General features: G+C 41.4%; 1 protein-coding gene and 1 long non-coding RNA gene across 10 annotated transcripts in view; one reads left to right on the top strand and one right to left on the bottom strand.

Moving 5' to 3' along the window:
- The window catches only part of Arhgap12 (Rho GTPase activating protein 12), a 113,522-nt gene extending 98,208 nt beyond the window's left edge, over positions 1–15,314 (bottom strand). For 7 of the 8 annotated variants that reach the window (XM_087590690.1, XM_087590688.1, XM_087590692.1 and 4 more), the window contains exon 1: positions 15,131–15,286. The gene's annotated coding sequence lies outside the window, so the exon portion shown is untranslated. 8 annotated transcript variants of the gene reach the window in all.
- A 237-nt stretch (positions 15,315–15,551) lies between these two features.
- Positions 15,552–19,046, top strand: LOC148000202 (uncharacterized). 2 transcript variants are annotated; one of them, XR_015641708.1, is made up of 4 exons: positions 15,552–15,601; positions 16,354–16,489; positions 17,038–17,109; positions 18,694–19,046. It is a non-coding gene; the product is annotated as an uncharacterized LOC148000202 (long non-coding RNA). The 2 variants fall into 2 exon arrangements; XR_015641707.1 differs by lacking the exon at positions 17,038–17,109.
- Positions 19,047–22,523: the final 3,477 nt, after the last annotated feature.

Here is a 22,523-nt window from a genome sequence, read left to right as displayed (position 1 = left end):
TTCTATTTTGTCTAAGAACAGGCTACATTAAAATGAAAACTTACTTTGATTTAGATTGTTTCTTCCTCTTCTCCTTAAATCAGGCCAGTTATTTATTCTGATAACTGCAGATAGAATTCTGCTTCCTTAACTAGAGAATACTCTCATCAGAACACTCCTAAGATGAACCTCTTCAGTACTCATCACACATGCCTCTGTCCACCATCACCACACACAAACTACCAAGCACCCAATCACCAGAACACTCAATTTTTGCATGTCTACTGCTTTGAACATCCCCCTGCTTTTCTCAGCAATTTTTTAAATGTTCACATGAGACTTTCAAACTTCTTGCAAGTCTTCTTCCTCCCCTGCTGCGACCACTTCTTCCTTATGTTTCAACAAACACACACACACATACATCTTTTGTATGTATGGAGAAGTGGAAAGGTGGGGGGGGGGGTCATGAGTACCCACGAGCTCACTCTTATAAAGGTCAAAGGACAACCTCAGATAGTCTCAGGTGCCATCTGTCTTGTTATTTTGTTTGTTTTGCCTTGAGACAGAGTCCAACTAAATAGCTCTGTCTTAGAACTCACTGTGTAGACAAGGCTGATCTCATAGACATCCTCCTTCCTCTGCCTAAAATGAAACATGTGAACCACCACACCGGGCTTTGTTTTGTTTTGTTGAGACAGGCTCTCTCACTGGTATGGAATGCACCACGTAGTCCAGGCTGGCTGACCAGCAAGTCCCAAGGATGCACCTCATCTCCATCTCCACGGGACTGGATTACGATCACAGGCCTCTGTGCCTGGCTTCTTCTGTGAGTTCTGTGGAGCAGACAGGTTTCCAGCCATCTGATAAGCCCATCACCTCTATCTAGCACTGCTCTATCCTCAGCTCAGACACAGAATGTTCCATCATGCTACTTTATCACCTCATAACCTCTTTTCCCCATCTGTTAATTTTTTAAATTCTTTCTCATGTAAATTACTAAGAAGCCTACCACAAATTATACAGCTCAGCAAATGTTACCTTCCTCCCCCAGGACATCTGCTTTAACCAACTAAATCTTACTAGATATATCAAAAACAATCCAAAACAAAAATAAACAAGAAAATAAAATCTTAAGAGAAACAAAGAGTAAATAATTCATAACTAAGAGGTTTATCATTTAAGACTATTCCAGATATGCACAACACATGCAGTAATTCTGATACTCTAGTACTTAGAATGATAAAATGCTAATATGCATCAAGCATGTCAATATTAAGCAATCTAAAAATATTGAAGCTAAATCACTAATTCTTGGCACTATGTTCTCCAAAATAATAAAATGAGGCTATAGAATACTATTATCAGTAGTAGAACACTTCTCTAACATATGTAAGAACCCCCCCAAAACAAACAATGAATAATATAACTGGAGAGGGGAGTTAGTGGCAGTAAGCTGGAGATAAGAAAATGGGGACAAGTGTAAGTAGAATATATTACATTCATGTACAAAACTGTCAAAGAGTAAATCAATTTTTAATTTCCTAAAAAAAAAAAAATGGAGGGGTTGGGGATTTAGCTTAGTGGTAGAGCGCTTGCCTAGCAAGCGCAAGGCCCTGGGTTTGGTCCCCAGCTCCAAAAAAAAAAAAGAAAAAAAACAAAAAAACAAAAAACTGGAGATGTAACTTAGTTGGTAGACTGCTTGCTTGCCTACTGATAACCAGCATCATTCAAGAATATAGATACAAAAATTGCTAATCTCATTGTAGCAAATTGGATCTCTTTAACTACCCCCATCACCTAATGTAGTCTATACTAGCCTAGTATATACCCAAACTCCACAAAAGGGGAAAAAATAAGAATAAAATAGTAATTCCCAAACAAGCACCTAATAAATAAAATAAAATTTAATGAGCAAAGCAACAAAATCCACAAAGGTACCAGCAGAAGAAATTGTTTCACCAACTTGTTTTCTAAGTTATACAATCATAATCATTAGCCAGTATTAAGCTCAAGTTTTTTTAATGAACCCCAGCTTTCTAAGAATGAACAGATACACAATATAAAATACTTCTCTGAATTAAAGTAGCACTTTAATGAAGGAAAGGCAAATAGCATAATGAGTCTGGCTGTTAAAAAGAAAGAAAAGCAAAAATAGGATACAGGAAATAAGTTGGTAGTCGTAAAGTGGTACAGAAGGAAAAGACTGAAAACCAGTGAAGGAAATGCAAAAGCAAGACTTATGCATAAAATAAAAATGAGGAAACAGCAAAAGAAGTATTTGGAGAAATAAGCATATTTTAATAAAAAGGAAATATGTAAACCAAACCTTTAATCCCAGAGAAGGCAGAAGGCTCTGAGTTGGAGGCCAGCCTGGTGTACAGTGAATCTGCGGGTCAGTCAGGGTATACTGAGACCTTGTCTCAGAAAGAGAGAAAAATTAATTAAACTTTCAAAAAAGAAAATCTGCACAGGGTATCTAGAATTCCATGGGCTATGGAAGACAGAAACAGGGTCATCACAATGACTTTCCCTTGAATGTAGTTCAAAGGCTGGAGTAATACTCATCAGTACCCAACATGTGCAAAGTTTAGTGTACACACTGGGGTAAGGAATGCATCAAATCAAAATAGAAATACAAGCTTGGATTTGGCAATGAATTTTAATATTTAACAAATTTATAACCATGAGAGAAAAAAAACTGGACCTTCCTAAAATTAAATACTTCTTCCATTCAGCATTTTGAAGAAGCAGACTCAATTTCATTTTTCTTGCAGTGCTATTTACAACAGCCAAGAAATGCAATCAACCTGTTTCCAGCAACAGATGAATGACAAAAATATGTTGTATTTGCAATAAAATAGCTGGCCTTAAAAAAAGGATGGAACCCTGTCATTTCTGACAACATGAATAGGACTCACAGGACATATGTTAAGTCAGAAATAAAAGACAAATCCTGTATGATCTCATTTACATGAAGCTGAGAGAATAGCAGTTCTCTCCTGGCCTGGGGAAGCCCATCGAGAGAAGAATGGGGAAAGCTTCTAGAACAATGGTTCTTAGCCTCGCTAATGCATGACTTCCTACAATCCACACTCTGGGTGAGGAAAACAGGTCCCAAAATATAAAGAACAGAAATCATGCAAAGTTAGTTCTCTGGTCACAATAAATTTGATCACAATGAAGTTATAAACTTATGAAACCACAAGAACTCCAAATGTGGGCTGGAATGTAATCTGACTCTTGGTTATATCCTCAATACCACTGAATAAAGTAAAATGATTGCTATTTAACATTATGTTAAAACCTAACATGATGGCACACACTTATACTCCTAGGGCAGAGAACAGAAGGATTCCTAGGACTAGTAAGTGAGCCAGTTTATCCTGATCATGTATTCCAAGCCACAGAAACTATTGTCTCAAAACAAAAAAGTGGAACTTCTGGCCTACACACACAGGCACACACATACATTGACATACATAAAGTAAATATTAAAAACTAACCACAAAAAAAAAAAAAAAAAAAAAAAAAAACTCCTGGTTAAAAAGCTTCCACTGGTGAATTTACTCAAAGTGAAGGAGGTAGGGGGTATCACATTTCTACAAAAATCTCCACAGACAGATCAATGTAAAAAGAACCCAATTCGGGGGTTGGGGATTTAGCTCAGTGGTAGAGCACTTGCCTAGGAAGCGCAAGGCCCTGGGTTCGGTCCCCAGCTCCAAAAAAAAAAAAAAAAAAAAAAAAAAAGAACCCAATTCATTCTATAAAGTTAGCATACTTACAATAACATTAAAAAAAAAAAAAAACAGGGGCTGGAGAGATGGCTCAGTGGTTAAGAGCACCCGACTGCTCTTCCAGAGGTCATGAGTTCAATTCCCAGCAACCACATGGTGGCTCACAACCATCTGTAAAGAGATCCGATGCCCTCTTCTGGTGTATCTGAAGACAGCTACAGTGTACTTACATATAATAAATGAATAAATCTTTAAAAAAAAAAAAAAAAAAAAAAAAAACACTGAAACAGAGAGAAAAAAATGACACTGCTAACCAGTATCATTCAAGAATATATAGATACAAAAATTGCTAATCTAATTGTAGCAAATTGGATCCCTTTAACCATACCCATCATCTCATATAGCCTAGACTAGCATTGAACTCTTTATGCTTACTGACCTCAAACTCAATCTTCCTTACTCTGCCTCCCAAGTTCCATGATTCAGGCATGCACCTTCCAACAATGCTTTCAAATACAATGTATCAAGTCCAAGAACAGGACTAAGTTGAACATTTAAAAATTAATCAACTCAGCTAGGCGATAATGCTGCCTGCCTTTAATCCCAGCACTAGGGAGGCAGAGGCAGGTGGATCTCTGAGTTCCAGGACAGCCAGAACTGCAGAGAAACCCTGTCTTGGAAAAACCAAAAAGAAAAAAAAAGTCAGTCAATTCAGGCTGGAGAAATGGCTCAGAAGTTAAAGGCCAGGCACTACCTTGCTCTTTCAGAGAATCCAGGTTCAATTCCCAGCACCCACATGGTGGCTCAGGACCATTTCCAGGGATCCCAAAACCTTATTCTAGCCTCCTCAAGCACTGGGCACACAACAACAACCACACAAACCTTAATAAAAAGTTAAAAATACATCTATTTAATTAAAAACTCAGTTTAAAAATAGGCCATGGATGGAAGACAGTTCAGCAGTTATTCAGTTATTCAACAGTTAAGAGCAATTATTGCTCTTGCAGAGGACCCGAGTTCAGCACCCAGCACCCCACGACTACATGTCACTTCAGCTCCAGGAGACTGAATGCATAGTGCAAGCACCTACACTTCTATGCACACACAAAAACACAGAAGGAAGAGTTAATCTTAAAAAGAAAAGAAAAAGAGCCAAAGACTTTAACAGATACCACACCAAAGTTATAGACATACTAAATAAACATATCAAGAGATCCATACCATATGCCATCTAGGAAATGCAAATTAAAATGACAATGAGATGTTAGTGCATGCTTATTACAAAGGCAATGTCCAGAATATTGACAGCACCAAGAACTAAGCAGGGCAGACTCTTAGGAACTCCTTCATTGCTGTTGGGAATGTGAAATGGCACAGTAAAGGCACTCTGGAAGTTTCTAAAGACACATCCTTTTAGCACATGCAGCAGCAGTTGTGCTCCTGGGTTTTTGGTTTTTTGTTTGAGTTTTGTTGGGTTTTTTTGTTTTGTTTGGTTTGGTTTGGTTTTTTGTTTTTTTGTGTTTTTTCTGTTTTTGTTTTTGTTTTTTTTTTTTGGCTATTGTTTTTCAAGACTGGGTTTCTCTGTGTAACCCTGGTTATCCTAGAACTCACTCTATAGACCAGGATGACCTCAAACTCAAGAGATCTACCTGAGTGCTGGGATTAAAGGGATGCCACCCACTGCCCTAGTAGTTCCTAAATTTTACCTACAGAAGTTAGAATCTAAAGCCTATATAAAAACCTACATACAGGTGACAACCACAATGCTGTCTATAATTACTACAACCAAAAGCAACTAAGAGATCTTTCAGCAGGGAAATGGAGAAACTCTGAGATATCCATAATGTAATTTGTTTTGTTTTATTGAGACAGAGTCTCAAATTCTCCATCCTCCCGCCTCACCCTCATTAGCAATTTCAGTGCAATGTAATTTTTAGCACACATACAAAAAAGAGGGTTTTTTTTTTCTTTTTTTCGGAGCTGGGGACCGAACCCAGGGCCTTGCATTTGCTAGGCAAGCGCTCTACCGCTGAGCTAAATCCCCAACCCCAAAAAAGAGTTATTAAGAGTTGGAGGAAACATACCACCAAGTAGAAGAAACCAGTCTAAAAATGAAATATTGTGCATGATTGCAACTATATAACATCCTGAAAAAGGCAAACCACAGGGACAGTGAAGATCCAAAGGCCAACCCATGGTTTCATACGCTAGGAGAGTGGAAGGAGAGCAGCTGTAGTACCTTGGAGGATTTCCAAAGTAGTGAAAATACTGTGCATTTTATTCTAACACTGGGTAAATAACAATATTTGCCCAAACCCAAACTCCATTTACATAAATTATTGCTCAGGGACAACTATGTAGGATCATTGTTTTTTAAAAAAAAAAACATACAACTGGCCTGTACCTTTCATCTCAGCACCCAGTAGGCAGAGACTGAAGCCAGCCTGGTCTACATAATGAGTTCCAGGACCTGTCTCAAAAAAAAAACAAACAAAAAAAAACCCAAAAAACAAAAAACAAAAAAGAAGAAATATACCACTGTAGTATGGGATGTTCACAATGGAGATGTTCCACCGTTTGGATCCTAGGGATCCAACTCAGCTTATCAGACTTGAAAGCAAACACCTCTACCTGCTGAGTCATAGCCAAACACTAAGCAAACAGTAAATTCAACATTCATAAGGCATTCTTTTTGTTGTTGTTGATTTTTGTTTTTCAAGACAGGGTTTCTTTGTGTAGTCTTGGTGTCCTGGAACCAGCTCTGCTGACAAAGCTGGTCTCAAATCCAGAGAGATCCTCCTGTCACTGCCTCCTAAGTGCCGGGATTAAAGGCATGCACCGCTGCAGCAGGTTTCATATAGAATTCTTGTACCATATACTTCAGAGAAAACAAAATGGATCACAGACGTTATAAAGCTTACAAGAGGGAAGATATTAGAGATTATTGGTTTGACAAAGGTTTATTTTGGATTTTGGCAGTGTCTTTGAGACAAGGTCTCATCATGTAGCCCTAGCCGGTCTCAAACGCACTATTCTCAGCTTCTCAAATACTGGAATTACAAGAATGCGCAATCACATTCTGCTTTGTCAATGGTTTCTTCTGATGAAGAGCAACAATAAAAAAGCAAAAATCAAATTGAATTTCACCAATTAAAAATCTTTTGCTAGAGGCCCTGGTGTTCCTCAGCACGTGGCAACAACTATGGCAACAAAAGCAGGAGTTGGGGAGATGCTAACTGCCCTCAAAACTAGCCTCGTCTACTTTGTTTCGTGTGAAATAATAAGCTTACTGCAACCCTTTACTTCTAGCCTGGTGTATCACCAAGACACCACTATCTGTAGTTTATCCCTTGGAGCATCTGGCTGCTAACCTACAGGATGATCCCATGCAGTATCAGGTCACCTTACCTACACTACAGGATGTTCCACAGACTGAATATTACTCCCAGAACCAGCAGGGAAAGGCGTTTGCTTTCTGTACCTCAGAAATTAAGACTCCTCTCCTTATTTTACTTTATAACTCACCTGTGTTTGGCTTCTATTCTACCAGTTTAACAGCTCACAATTCCCAGTGGCAAAATGCCTCCACCAAATAGATGGTTTCACTGTAGTGGCTGTAGAGATTTCCCATTGGGCATTTAAAAATAAAAAAGACACCACTGAAAAACTGGTTAGGAAAACTATGGGTTTTTGAAGACATATTTCAACAAAGAACTCTGCATCTAGAAAGTATAGAGTTTGCAAGTTAATGAGAAGACAACTCAACATAATCCCAGCATTTGGCAGAGGCAGGCAGATCTCTGTGCATCTACAGAGATGTGGTCTACATAGTGGAGTTCCAGGCCACCCAGAGCTGCACAGGGAGATTCTATCTCAAAAACAAGACAAAACAAACAAAAAACGAGGCAAATAGTTTTAACAGGCTTATGCAAAGTTCTACAGATACTGAATAAGCTCTTGAAAAAAATAACTAACATCTTCAGTCATCGGGAAGATGAAAATTATTAAAAAAAAAAAAAAACAATGCCACTACACACCTACTATGGTTAAGTCAAATCATTCTCATGTTTCTGGGAATATGGAGCAGCTAGAACTCACACTGCTACTAAGGATGTAAAATGGTAAAAAGAAAGAAAACCACTTGATTATATTTATCTAGTGCTTAAAAACGTAACTACAGGGGTTGGGGATTTAGCTCAGTGGTAGAACTAGGCTGGGTTTGGTCCCCAGCTCCAAAAAAAAAAAAAAAACGTAACTACACCACATGACACAGATTCTCCTTTTAGAGATTTACCAAAGAAAAATGAAAGCCCGGCTTCCATTTAACAACAGCAGGTTTATCAACACCTGGCTGCCCAACTATCAGTCAAAAGGTATATGGACAGACTGACTGTGTTATACCCATCTCAGGAATGCCATTCAATAATAAAAAGGAATGAATTAATGCTACAACAAACTGGGTAAATTTCAAATAATCTTCTACTGAGACAATCCCAAACATTGCATGAGAGTCCATCTGCACAAAATTCTAGAAAATGTAAACTTAAGTGACAGAAAGCCAGTGATGCCAGGGGACAAGGGAAATGAACGCAAGAGATTTGGAGCAAAGGGAGCAGTAGGTGTACTCAGTCTTAAAAATGGTGATGCCTTCTGTATTTGATTTATGTAAGACAATTCCTTAGGCTAGCTACTCAGGTTATGGAGTGTAAATGGTGTGGTGCTAAGCAGTGGTGAGAGCTCAAAACAAACAGCTTCAAAGTGGTGACAAAGAATGGAGGAGGGGCTGGGGATTTAGCTCAGTGGTAGAGCGCTTACCTAGGAAGCGCAAGGCCCTGGGTTCGGTCCCCAGCTCCGAAAAAAAAGAACCAAAAAAAAAAAAAAAAAAAGAATGGAGGAGAAACAACAGAGCGAGAGGCCATATCATTGACAAGGAGGAGCTAAGTCAGGCTTGTTCTCTTATCAATAACCTTTCAAAAACTAGCAAGGTTTAATGAGAACCACAACAATTCCTTCTGAAGGCAGTACACTCAACAGCTTCATAATTCCCTGATAGGTCGTACCTCTCACGGGCTTGTCTAACCTTTCAACACTGCAACACAGTGTTGTCATCTGCAAAAATCACACTCAAGAACTGTGACTGAAATTTTTAAAACCACACATCCAAAAGCATCATCTTGTTTTAAGTTAACTACAATTTTGTTGTGGGTCATCTTCATAGCTTATCTTTTGTTTTATTTGTTTGTGTGGTGGTTTGAATATACTTGGCCCAGGGAATGGCACTATTAGCAAGTGTGGCCCTGTTGGAGGAAGTGTGTCACTGTGGGGTTGGGCTTGAAGACTCTCCGCCTAGCCATGTCAGAGATGGTTTTCTCCTGTTTGCCCAGAACAAGATATAGAACTCTCAGCTCCTCCAGCACCATGCCTGCCTGGATGCTGCCATGCTTCCTGCCCTGATGATAAAACTGAATCGTAGAACCTGTAAGCCAGACCTAATTAAATGCTGTCCATTTTAAGAGTTGCCTTGGTCACAGTGTCTCTTTACAGCAATAGAAACCCAGTTTGTTTTTGAGACAAGGTTATCTATGCTTGTTTGCTTGTTTTTGTAACATGGTTATTTATCCAAACAACCATGGATGTTCTAGAACTTACTCTGTAGACCAAATAGTCCTCAAACTCAGAGATCCGCCTGCCTTTGCCTCCTGAGTACTGGGATTAAAGGCCTATACCATTACTCTCAGCTTCACAGGTTTTCTTTTTGGAGGCATCTGCAGCCCACGTTGGACATACCTGCAAGCTCCTGAAACATCACCACACTGAGGAGCAAGCTCCAACATATGGGCAAACTCAAATTATGTTTAAACTGTAGTATGTTCTCAAGTATAAACATTTTACTAAGTTCATCAAACTGTACAGTTTAAGTCAAACAACCAAATATTACTAATTACTTTAAAAAAAAGAAAAAGAAAAAAAAGGTCTTACTGTACAGCCCTGGCTAGCTTAAAAAGTGTGTAGTCCAAGCTGGCCTTAGAGTTCCACCAGCCTCTGCCTCCAGAGTGCAGGGATAAAAAGTTGTGTTTCCACTATACCTGGCAAAAATGACTTTAAAAAGTATTCTTTAGGATAAGAATGGTAGCAACTGAAACCTGTACTCATCCCTGTGAGAATGCAAAAAGATATTGCTAGCCTAAAAACAATTTGTCAGTTCCTAATAAAAGTGTATGCTTACTGTATAAGCTGGTAACTCACCCAAGAGGTACAGCAATGTCAGGCCACAGAAGGGTCTGTCAATCAGCCACCAATGCCTAAACAAACTCATGTACACACTCTATAAAGCAGTAAGCACAAAGGTTTTTGAGAGATGAGAAAGATGAAACATGTACTAACGTATCTACTAATTTAAAAAGCATGGTAGAGGGCTGGAGAGATGGCTCAGCGGTTAAGAGCACCCGACTGCTCTTTCAGAGGTCATGAGTTCAATTCCCAGCAACCACATGGTGGCTCACAACCATCTGTAAAGAGATCCGATGCCCTCTTCTGGTGTATCTGAAGACAGCTACAGTGTACTTATATATAATAAATAAATAAATCTTTAAAAAAAAAAAAAAAAAAGCATGGTAGAGAGTATCTCATAAGTCACTGCTTGCCCAAGGATGCAAAAGTTATGATAGAAAATAAAATCATAGAAGATGAGACAGCCTGCTGTGTTTCCTGTGTATCATTCTAAATAATACTTCTGAAGTACAACTGTGTTGTTATATGTATTGACTCATGTGAGTTTGTTCATTTTAAGCATTAGTTTATTTCTAATCCATGTATACTATACCTCAATGAAAAGCAAGTTTAAATTTGGGCAGAGAACAATTATCCATACAACCTGGAGCTTACTAAGTGCAGAAGAAACAAATTTAGAGAAGCAATTATCAACAAGGCAGAGGAGGCCTTCCGGAGCTCAGTATTTAGCAGTTCAACTATAGAGCAAGTCTACTGTAAACTGAAACAGCAATCAATCAGCTCACAAACGCAGCAAGGTAATGGCTCAATCACTAGACTCCAGCACGATTAGACCAGCTGACCAAAAAGTAAAATAAAAAAGATGGTGGCCTAATAGGTCCTCAACTAAAAGTGACTTAAAGTACATTGAGCTTCAGTGTTAAAATTACTCCTTTCCATTTGCAACTTGGTCTATAGAATAGGATACACGTTAGCATTACCTTAATAAAAGTGAAACTTAGACAACATAATGATATATAACAAAATTAAGTACTTTTCGTCCAATTTTCAAAGATACCACTCTAACACCTTAAGATATTCTAAATTCTGTCTGAGAAAAGAGAAAAAGCACAGACTCAAGGTCAGAGGCCTAAAGTTTAAACCTGGGCTGTGCCATTTCAGCTCCTTGGGTATCTTACTGGTTAAAAGAAGAAGGAGGGGATGGAGAGATGGCTCAGTGGTTAAGAGCATTGACTGCTCTTCCTGAGTTCAATTCCCAGCAACCACATGGTGGCTCACAACCATCTGTAATGAGATCTGATGCCCTCTTCTGGTGTGTCTGAAGACAGTTACAATGTACTCATATATAATAAATAAATCCTTACAAAGGAAGAAGAAAAGGAAAAAAAATACAAACTTCAAAAGATCCCTGTGAAGAAGGAAAAAGATCTTTGTAAATTAAAACATGATACACAGTATTCCTATTAAGAGTAGAAAAATACAATGCAGTAAAACTAGTCCCTGTCTTTGCGATCTAAGAGAAGGCAATGAAGCTCTCCAAGCCTATTTCCAGATGCACGTCAAACTGCTTAGTAACAGGAACCATGTATTGGAGAATTAAATGTACAGTAGGCTTAGGACAGTAAGCCCTTCCTAAATTTTATCTACTCTGGCAAAAACACTCAATATCAAATTCCATTCTGCCATTCAAGCTGCAGAAGGCAAGTCATCGGTGACTCAGAGCACTGATTTTCATATTAGGAGGGATGGAATCATCTGTAAAGGATCATCTAATTTTTTTTTGAATGTACTTATTTTGGAAGAGTTTAAGACTTGTAGAATTAGGGCTGGGATATAGCTTAGGTCGAGTAGGTGGCCAGCATACAAGAGGCCCTGAGTTCCAATGCCAGCACAGTATCAACTCTGTGCAGTGGCAAACATTTATGATTCCAGCACTTAGGAGATGGAGGCAAGAGTATCTTAAATTCAACGTCATCCTTAACTACTTATCAAATTCAAGGTCAGCCTGGGCTACATAAAATCTTGATTCAAAAAGACTTATAGAATTACTACAAAAATAGTGTGGAAGGGTCTCTCTGTGCCTCATTAAATGTTATACTTGGCATACTTTTCTTAGTCGATAAATCAGTATCAAAATCAACTGATGCAGAATACTTTGTTCAGACTTTTAGTTCTTCCCTACTGCCCTGATGCTGACCTTTCTGATCTAGGATCTTGTCCAGAATGCCACAGGCATTCCATAATCATATACTAGAGAGGTTTTAAGCCATCAAGTACTGAGTCCCAGTTTTAGACATTTTAATGACAGTATGAAACTGAAGCCCCAAAATCTACACTTCACAATCAACACTATGTTGTACTAATCTGCAAACATACTAAGAACAGCATTCTTAGAGTTCAGACTAACCAGTTGGGCATTCCAAAGACAGAGGCAGTGACTATATCCTGGTCTACACAATGAGTTCCAGCCAGAGTTACATAATAAGACCCTCTCTCAAAAAGAGAAAGAGAAATAAAAAGAGTTTGGACTAACCAACAATAGATAGCTTAACACAATAGACACTTTTGATATGACTACTAAAAATTTACAACATGGGTAGAATAGATTAAGTGCTAAGTATAAGCTACACAATCTATCAAAAAGTTAATCAAAATAATGAGAATTTTATGTAAATTATACACTAAAATATTATATAATTTGTTCACTTGTTTTTTGTAACATGAGTACTACACATTTAGATCACATGATAGGTGGTAGTATATTTCTATGATAGTATAGTTGTCAGTGGTCTGAGTGCTGCACACATGACCCAGGGGCTTATTAGAAGGGCAGACGATCCCCTGTGCTTGAGGATTAGAGAAGTCACAGATTATAAACAGGAGAAAGCAGCTCCCAGATAAAACACCAGCATTTGTTGGCTCAGTTCAAACATAAAACAAGTCACCTACAAACTGAAACCATCGGACTGTCTTATGAAAGCAACAAGGCAATGGCTGAATTACATGGTTCTAGTATAATTAGGCCAAATAAACAAGGAAAAGTGGAGTCACAAAGATGGTAGCCCAATATTGGGGTCCTCAACTAAAAGTGTCTTTAAGTACAATGAATTCCTGTGTTGTAGATTCACTTCCATATCTGACTTATTCTACAGAAAACAAATTACAATTATAACTAATGTCTATTAGGTTCTTGGTTTTACTAGAAAACACTCAGCTAACATGCCAAGGACCTAGGACTGATTTCCAGTAACACACACTCCCAAATAATATTAAAACCGTTAAATACAAAGTGGGATAAAGGTTTAATTTCACTTTTCTCTTTCATTGTTTATCGCAAAATTTCAATGTCCATTTTCTCGGACAAATAATATTACTACTATTTAGTGACTTTACAGACCACTATCACATTTTAGTTAATTTGGAAGTATTACTTGTAGATAGGCATGGTAGTGCACACCTTGAATCCCAGTTCTCAGGGGAGAGGGAGATCTGTCAATTAAAGGCAAGCCTGATCTATTTAGTGAGTTTCAGGCCAGCCAGAGCTACCTACATAAAGTGAGGCCATAGTAAGTAAATAGATAAAATTATTACCCTTATTCCCAGTAATGTCATTTGCACTTTTAGGACTTAAAGCTCATTTTAAAATCAGGCCATGTTTTAAAACGCATTGACTACTTTCTAATAAAAAAGCCAAATGATTACAACTGGTAAGTTGTTCTTCAGCACTCACATATTTCATCTATGCCTCACAAACGGAGTAGTGTATTAAAAATCTGGAAGTATTGACAATCGTATAAGCACAACTAACCTACACAAGTGGTGTCATATCGTGACTCAATGAGCAATCTCCAGCCCCCGTGGTTGATAAAGAACAGGAGATAGTCAATAAATACTAGGAACTAAACACACACACAGATGAGGAGAGGGAGAGAGGGCAGAGAAGGGGAGAGGGAGAATATGATCTATGCTTTGTTTCCTGAACAGAAAAACACCCCAGAAAGATAGAAAGTTATGTGTGCCTTGATGGCCTAAACTTCAATGGTGTGGCTTAAATCACACCTTCACGAACCAGTCTTAGGTATTGCTCTGGGTTCCAAACACTGCTCTGAAAGGTTTCCAAAGCAATTTTAAAATAGAAAACAGTGCACCTGCAGTCAGACACGGAGCAATGGAGAAACGGAAAGATGATCCATTCTACCATACACCTTCTTAGAGATCAGGTAAGCAAAACCGGACGTGAGCAAATAAACACCTCCAGGCCACCATTTCTCAGCTTTTAAGTGCAAAAGAGGCACTGCTACCCGCTACATACTCTGAACAATTTTTCGCTGCAATATTCAAAGTTTTCCAAGATTTCACGTAAGTCGGATAGCAAAACCTGGACCAGAACCAGGGTGACTCCTTGTTAATGCTCCTTCCTCCAATGTACCTCCCTTTAGGAATGTATGCCTAAATGGTCAATAAAATCTACTTCCGCATGTCAACATGAACCACACAGACCAACCTTGAAACCAGTGTTAAAACCCATTACCCGTGGCACTTCATTTGGCATTCCAACTTTTTTGAAAAGGTATACTAGAAAATTTGCGTTCGCCTTTGCAAAGCATTTTAAAACGCTGCTGTAGGCAAAAAAAAAAAAAAAAGGAAAACTGCACCCGCCTCGGAAACTGAAGGGCGTGCCTTTCTCCCTAATGACCACCTTGTGGCCATTCTGTCTGTGAGGGTCTGCAGTAACTTAAGACACAACGTGTCAAGGGCAGCCTTTCCGGAAAGACAAAACAAGCGCCCCAGACGGGAGGCAGGGAGGCAGGCAGGGAGGCAGCGCGCTGGCAGCAGGGTCTGTTGTCTGAGATTCAAGGGCTCGGAAAAGATATCTCGCAGCAGAACCGGGGGCAGCTCCTCAGGGCCCGGGAGAGCGCGCCGTTCGCGTCCCCGACGCGGCCCAGGTGGCAGGTGTGCCCACCGGCAGCAGCCGCGGGGGGCGGGCCGGCCTTCCCGCCCTCCCTAGGGCCCTCTGCCCGCAGGCAGGAAGCCGGGGAGCCCAGGCTGAGACCAGAGTCAAGTAAACCTGCTCGCCCCACAGGCTAGGCGGCCGCCGCCCTCCCCGGCGCAGCCTTCGGCGAGCATAGCCCGCGCCCCCGAGCGCCTTTGTGCGTTCCGCGGGAACCCGCGCCGGGCCTTTTTACCTAGGGTTGGAGACCTTGCGACGGGGAACTCCCTCCTCATCCGGCGCAGTGGCCGAGCGACTGAGAAACCGCCTGAAGAGCACTCACTCCGCGGCAACCACAACCGGGCGTCCCCGCAAGCTGGTCTCTGAGGGAGGGTAAGTTCCAGGGCACGTCGGAGCGCGCCGGCGCGGGGGCGGGGCGGGCACTAAGCAGGGGGCGGGGCACTTGGCCACGTGACGAAAGGGGGCTGGTGGTCTTCTGGGAGGGCGGGGCGGAGGGACCTAAGAGGGAGTGCGAGACGCTTCAGAGGGGCGGGGCAGAGTACCCACGTGATGAGCGGAGGCGGGGCAGGTACTGTAAATGGGCGGATAGTTGGGAGCACGTGACAGAGGGGGCGGGGCAATGGATTTGTGAGGGACGGGCGGCTCACGTGATGGCTAGAGTGGGCGGGGCGCCAAGTCCTAAGCAGCAAAGGGCGCACCGGGCAAGGTAGCCAAGAATGCCCGATGGGCGGGTTGTTGGGAGGGTATTGGGGCAGGCTGGGCTGTGTAAAGGAATTAGGGAGGGCGCGGAAGCCGGTCACGGACGAGTGGGCGTCAACACTTTGTAAACAGCTAGTGGGAAGTGTTGGGAAAACGCTAGTAGGGATACGGGGAACGGAGAACAGAGTGCTACGGCGGCAGGCTCCCTGCCGTCTGAGGCTTAATGGCGCCCTAGCTCTAGGGTCCACAGACTGGCAACTGCGCTTAGTGTCGGTAAACGTGTCGCACTTCTATTGGCATGAGATGGATCTCTGGGGATTTTGAGCGGATCTTGATCTCCGCACTAAATCTGTGCGGAACTATTGGTGGCCTGAGCCTCGCGCAGAGTGCTGGACGAGCAGTACACAGGAGCGTGACTGCGCTTTGAATCCATAGGGCCTTCTGTGTGCAATCACTGTGGGCCACTCGGGTGCCATTGTCCAAAGTCAATCCGGTTTACAGTGTGGCAGTGTAGAGCACGGAAGTGGCCCGCGGTTAAATGTGTAGTGATCGTGATCGTGTGGTGAGTAGCTAGAATGGAGAATCCGCAGAGGCCTGGCTTCTACCATTTATTGCCGCTTCACCCTTTACACCTCCACTATCACATAAAGACTGTTGACTTAAACCTTCAGGCTCTAAAATCAAAAGACTGAAAAAAAAATTAGGAAATCAGAAATCATTCATTAACTACTTGTTGATTGTGCCTTTTATGATCCCCAGATCAGATTTCAATAACACCAAAGAAGAAGGAAGCCAGCATAGGGTTCAAAAGCCAGGCTCTGGAGATGACTTCTGGGCTTCATCTATAAAGATGCAGCAATGTCTGTCAGCTTTACAACACGCTGAATTCTCAATTGTTAAGTAATAATAAATCTCACCAGAATATTGGGAAAGTTTCTAACAGCTTTAGCTTATAGTCCTCATTAAATCTAATGGGGCTGATATTCTAAGAAATTCTCTTCTTTGATGCTAGAGATGGGAATTTAAAAATCTACGAGACTATACTGTATCTTTGCACTTTCTATTGCCTTTCTTTGGCTCTCATAATGTTTCTGGTCTTCCCCTCACCCCACCCCCGTTTCTAACATGGCCCCTTTTCCATGCCCTTGTTCAGCATGTTCAGAATACGCCATTGTCCAACATACAGTAATTCATATAGTAACGTTGTGTGCTTCTGAAACTACTTTCCAGAGAGTCCCCTTTTGATTTCTTTCCAAAACCAAAACAAGAACAGTGTACCCAAAGTAAACTGTACCTTGATAAGAATGTGCTGATAGCTCTATCTTGCCTACTCCCAAACCTGAATTGGGTGCCCTTAGTTTCGGCACGAAATAGAAGGGAACAGTTTGCATCTACTTGCAAATCTGCTTGCAACTCACTTCCTATTTCACAACCTAATCTCAGATGATACCACAGTGCCTACAGTATGCTGATCACTACCAACAGCAGATGGAGTCAGATAAAAAGAGCTCTCTGGTTAGTATGTTGTTGGGAGAGGACCTGATGGAGTGATGAAATCATAGGCAACATTGCCCCTAGTTGGTTTTTAAATAACACTTCGTAGCATATGTCTGGCTCCGATGTGAAGAATCTCAACAAATCAAATTCAGGATTTTGACATTTAACTGGCTTCCCCCCCCCCCCCCCCGGAGCTGGGGACCGAACTTAACTGGCTTCTTAAGAAGCAGCAAAGAGTTTCAAAATGTAGAACTCAAATGTGAGTTCCAACATAGGCAGAAATGTGACTTTGAATTGCTGGTGTGTGTGAGTATCTCAAGTGCCTAAAAGCTCTTGACATGGGTTAGATTCAAACGAAATTGCTGTGGAATGTATTTTCCAGTGGAAACGAACTCTGCATTACTGAAGGTACTTGTGCTTTCTCGCTGGTTCTTTACGAGACACCAACATACTTGGCTCATTTCTAACTGAAAAGCTTTCATGTCTGTGTAGCATCCCTACTTTTGTGGGATTAGGAGTGAAACAGTAACTGGCAGAATGGAAATTACAACTACATGTGAACGTGGAAAGACATTTTCCTATACCTAAGAATGAACAGCTCTTTACACCAACACACATCCCAACCAGGGTGTGCTGCCTGATCACAAGTTCAAAGCAACAGGATCCACCAATCCTGCACTAGAACTCCATCGCTAGCACCAAAAACAAAGCTTTTCTCTTCATAAGTTAATTGTCTCTTATATTTTGTTATTTGAATGAAAAGCTAACATGTTACTGTTGTAGAGAATAGAAAAAATTGTCAGCCACCTAAATGTACATCGGTGGAATGCTAGATCAATTATAATAATGCTTTATATTAAGTGACTATTAACTGAAAGAAAAGGTTCTTTCTCGGTTCATATTAGGTTTTTAAGTTCGTAAGTGAAACTGCAGAAATAATCTAGTTTATGAAGTAGTTTATTTGGAGTATGCTAACTCAGTAAACAAAAACCAAACAATTCATTTCAAGAACTAGATATGTTTTTCTTAACAAGTATATGTAAGCTCGCCTTCCTTCTCATACAGTCCTGAAACGATACAGTCTAAGGGTCTTGATCAGGTTCATTTTCTCTACCAGTTAAAGAATTAAAGGCAGGAAAAATCTGAAGCACAGTAGGTAGCAGTGGAGGGACTTGAAGCACAGCAAATGAGTGAAGGGGCAGGCATCGGGGAGTGAAGAAACAGACAACAGACGTGCAGAGAGACCCTCTGCACAACACAGAGGCTTTTGTCTCGTCAGGAGTCTGTACTGACTAGTTTGATGTCAACAGCTAAAGTCATCAGAGAAGAGGGAGCCTCAATTTAGAAGATCCTTCCATAAGATTGTGCTATAGGTAAATCTGTAGGGCATTTTCTTAGTGATCAACAGGAGCCCATTGTGAGTGGTGTCATTCCTGGGCTGTGGGTTCTATAAGAAAAGCTGAGCAAACCAGTAAGCAGCACCCTCCATGGTCTCTGTGTCAACTCCTGCCTTCAGATTCCTGCCCTGTTTAAGTTCCCTGTCCTTCAGTGATAGACTACGATGTGGAAGATCATAAGCCAAATAAATCCTTTCCTCCACAGCTCGCTTTTGGTTATAGTGTTTGGTGGCTGAAGCAATAGAAGAAACAGTTAAGAAGTTGAAGAAGAAGCTGGTGGTCTTGGGAACGCACCGCTGTTTCACCTAGCCATGGTCCCTCTGCCTAACTGTCTGCCTACCAGAGTCCTGTCCAGTGAGGGTCTCTCACTTTTGGTTTCTCACCCACTACTGGGGACTGAGCTCTAGATTCCATGCAAGGAAGGCAGGTACTTTGGCACTGCACTACCATCACAGGCCCTCTAAGTTTTCAGAATGTTCTAAGTAGAACCTTGTTTAAACAAGTTTTAATTGCTTGACTCCTCTGGTGTAAACATTAAAATTAAAATTTCACAGATCATTTTTTTTTTGGTCTGCTAATTAAGGTCAAGAAAAAAATACTTGGGAAAACTCCAAGGCAGCGTGGTACCTCTCTGTGTAGCTCTTCCCTTGCCTCCTTTGTTCTCATGGGTTACACAGATGACCCGTAAGTTATGTCAGCCGAGATGTTTCATATTTGATTGTGCATACTTCTAAAAGCCTCAGAAGTGAGTACAATAGTAACTAAATTAACAGGATGCCATTTTTAAAGAAATATTTATGTTTCTTACAAATATCACTATTATGGAGCTCTGTTTCCAAAATAACATAGCCTGGGCTACCTAACAAAAGATCAGTGTAGAGCAACAACTTGCAGTCCTAGCACTCTGGGGCTGAAACAAGATGCCAGCCTTTCTCAAAATAACACACACAAAAAGAAAAAGAAAAACAGTAATTGGCCTTCAACTTTAGCCGTCCAGAAGTTTTGAGATATGTTCATTGATAAATTGCTCCGCTGTGCTCGTCTTATTAAAAGTACACTCATTGTAGTTTTACATTAAACTTTTACTTTTTAAAGCCAGGTGTAATGGAAACACCTTTAATCCCAGCACTCAGGAGGAAGAGACAGTTTGATCTCTGAGAGGCCAGCCTGATCTACAGAGTGAATTCCAGAACAGCCAGGGATACACAGAAAACCCCTGTTTCAGAAGAGGTTTAAAAAAAAAAAAAAGTGTTTAAGCCTATTCAGATGACCAATTACTGTTTGTCACAGTTGGGTCACAGGTCAGAGAAAATAACATGGCTCATTTGGCTTGCTTTCTTCATAAAGGACCGAAGCAAGGACATCTGCTTTTGCCTCTACTAAATAAACAGCAACAAGTCAATTTGGAGAGGAAATGTTAGGAAAGTTTTGTCATTTGGTCCAATAGATAAAACATCTAAACAGCACATTGTTAAAATGTCTAATCGGTGTGTTAGGATGTGTGGAGGCCAAACAAAATAACAGATCAGCACATTCTTATCAGGGTGCCGCTTCCTTTGTGTAGTCTGTCCTTGGTTTGGTTAGAGAATCTTAGAAGCAGATGCGGAAACCAGTGTCAGAAGCAAACCCGGGCAAATGGCAGGGACAGGAAATGTGAACGAATCTTTTTTTCAACTCTTCTGTTGGTAAAAGGGAAGGCTGCTAAAGATCAGACCTAGAGCTTCCTGCTAAGCTCAAAGACGAACTTGACTTTGTTATGTGCGATGGGATCAGCCACCCTAGTCGGAGTCTGGGCTACTTTGAGTTGACAATGGGAGGTTTCCGTTGTGAGTTTGTACCGCTAATTCACCCTACCATTGTGCACATGGTTGGGTTGAGAAATTAATCTCAGGCGATTTTCTTTATTATATACTTAGAAAATTTGCTTCTGAGTTGTTAGAAAAAATATTGGGATAGGAAAATGCATGCGGTCATCTTTACTGCTACAGAAAGTATAACCTTGTTTCCCAGAATAGTGGTGTATGTGCTAGGGTGCTGACTCTAATAGATTCTACCCTAGAAGCAGATGGCCCTGAGTACTCCATGAACAAAAGCTAAGAAATAAAAAGGTGTAATAATCATTCACGGTGGCTCATGACTTTAGTGTCAGCACTCTGGAGGCAGAGACAGGTGGGTCTCTGAGTTTAAGACCAGCCTGGTCTATAGAGCAAGTTTCAGGATAGCCATGGCTACACAGAGAAACCCTGTGAGGGAAAAAAACAAAAAACAAAAACAAAACCCCGCCAAGCAAGATGTAGTAATATACCCAGAAAACTATAAGCCAGGTACATGGCAATATCGACCATCCAAATAGCTAAATGACAAAATGTAAGAAAAGGGTGGGTTGCTATACACTTTAAATTATAGTGAGTTCCACAGCCTGGTTATGTAAGATCAGCTGTGTCCTGCTACCCCTACTCTCTACCCCTCTGTGTCCTGCTAGGAACTATTATCAGTGAGGTTTCCCTGCTCCACCATTCACAGGCAACAGAAGTGGGAGGACAGGAAAATCTGATTCTTATCTCCCTTTGTGCTCTGCCTTGCTCAGGTTCTAGAAGAGGCTGTCCACCTGTACAATGGCTGTTTGCACGGGACAATTATTGTTTCATGTTGTTTGTTCCTGCGGTCTCTGTAACAATGACCCTCCGCTACCACCTGGAGGCCAGCAGTGCATGGAGATGTCTTCCGACTGATCTCAGGATGCCTCAGTATCCTCTTAGGCTTTCCACTCTGCCTCCTTCACACCTGTGGGAATGGTCCGCCCTGACTACTAAGTTCTCTTGAATGGGCTGTTTCCTGACAAGCACCCTTACTTTGATTTTTTTCAAACGAGAAGCTTTTTAAAGACAAAACAGGTCTTTGATAAATGTTTATGAAACTAAAACCAGGAAGAACCACTCCCCCCTCCCCCAGGGAGCACAGAATAAGTAATAGCCAATGTCAACAAAAATTGTCAAGGAGTGTTAGAGGAGAGGAGAGAACAGTTTGCACACCGTGGTACAAAAGTAAGTGTATCCTGAAAGGTGGGGAGAGGAGGCCTACACAGAACATTCCAGACTCATGAAAGGTGCACAACCTGATTATGGATTGCAGGTCACAAGTCAGTGCTTGGTATCAAATGAGAGTGTGGTGAGACTGCGGGAGACCATGCTGAGTATCTCAGCAGCTAAAACATCAAGGCCCGTAAAGCTTTGTGTTTCTTCCTGGAATAGACAGACAGACAGACACACACACACACACACACACACACAAACACACACACACACACACACCCCAGAAAAATGGCTGCCTGCCTCCTTTATAAAATTAGGGCCGTTTCCACATGAAACTTTTTTTAGGGTCAGTCTTTTTTCTCTCCCTCTCCCCCTCCCTCTCCTCCCTCTTCCTCTCTCTCCCATTCCCTCTTCCCCTTCCCCTCCCCCTTCCTCTCCTTCTCTCCTGGATCTAGCTAGTGTACCAGGCAGGCACTGAATTCACTACATAGCAACAGATGACAATGATCTCCTGAGCCTCCTACCTCCGCCACCCGACTGCTAGGATTAGAGTTGCACACCAGCATAACTCCACGTGACTCAGCTTTTCTGAAAATTCACCCTTTCTCTTTTTTCTATTGTGTTTTTAAATGTGTGTGTGTGTGTGTGTGTGTGTGTGCGCGCGCGCGTGCTTTACATGTGTGTGCAGGTGCCTGAAGATGTCAAGAGAGGGCATCAGAATCCCTGAAACTGAAGTTGCAGGTAGTTAGAAGGTGCCCAGTGTGCTGGGCACTGAACTAGAGGCCCCGGATGAACAGCAAGCGCTCATAACTGCTGTCTCCCACGTTCCATTTGGTAGACACCTGAAGGAAGGCAGGAAGCGCTGCTGGTCAAGGCAGTTATGCCATAACAGAGTCAGAACGGCCCATCTGGTGCTGGCTCGGGATTTCGGGAGCCAAGGGCTAGTGAGATGGCTCAGCAGGTAAAGGCGCTTTTCACCAAGTTGGACGACCTGAGTTTACTC

The sequence above is a fragment of the Rattus norvegicus genome, chromosome 17 (genome assembly GCF_021556685.1).
Source record: "Rattus norvegicus strain SHRSP/BbbUtx chromosome 17, alternate assembly SHRSP_T2T, whole genome shotgun sequence".
Classification (NCBI taxonomy): Eukaryota; Metazoa; Chordata; class Mammalia; order Rodentia; family Muridae; genus Rattus; species Rattus norvegicus.
The sequence above is the reverse complement of the archived record's forward strand: the minus strand, read 5'-3'. Positions and strand labels throughout refer to the sequence as shown.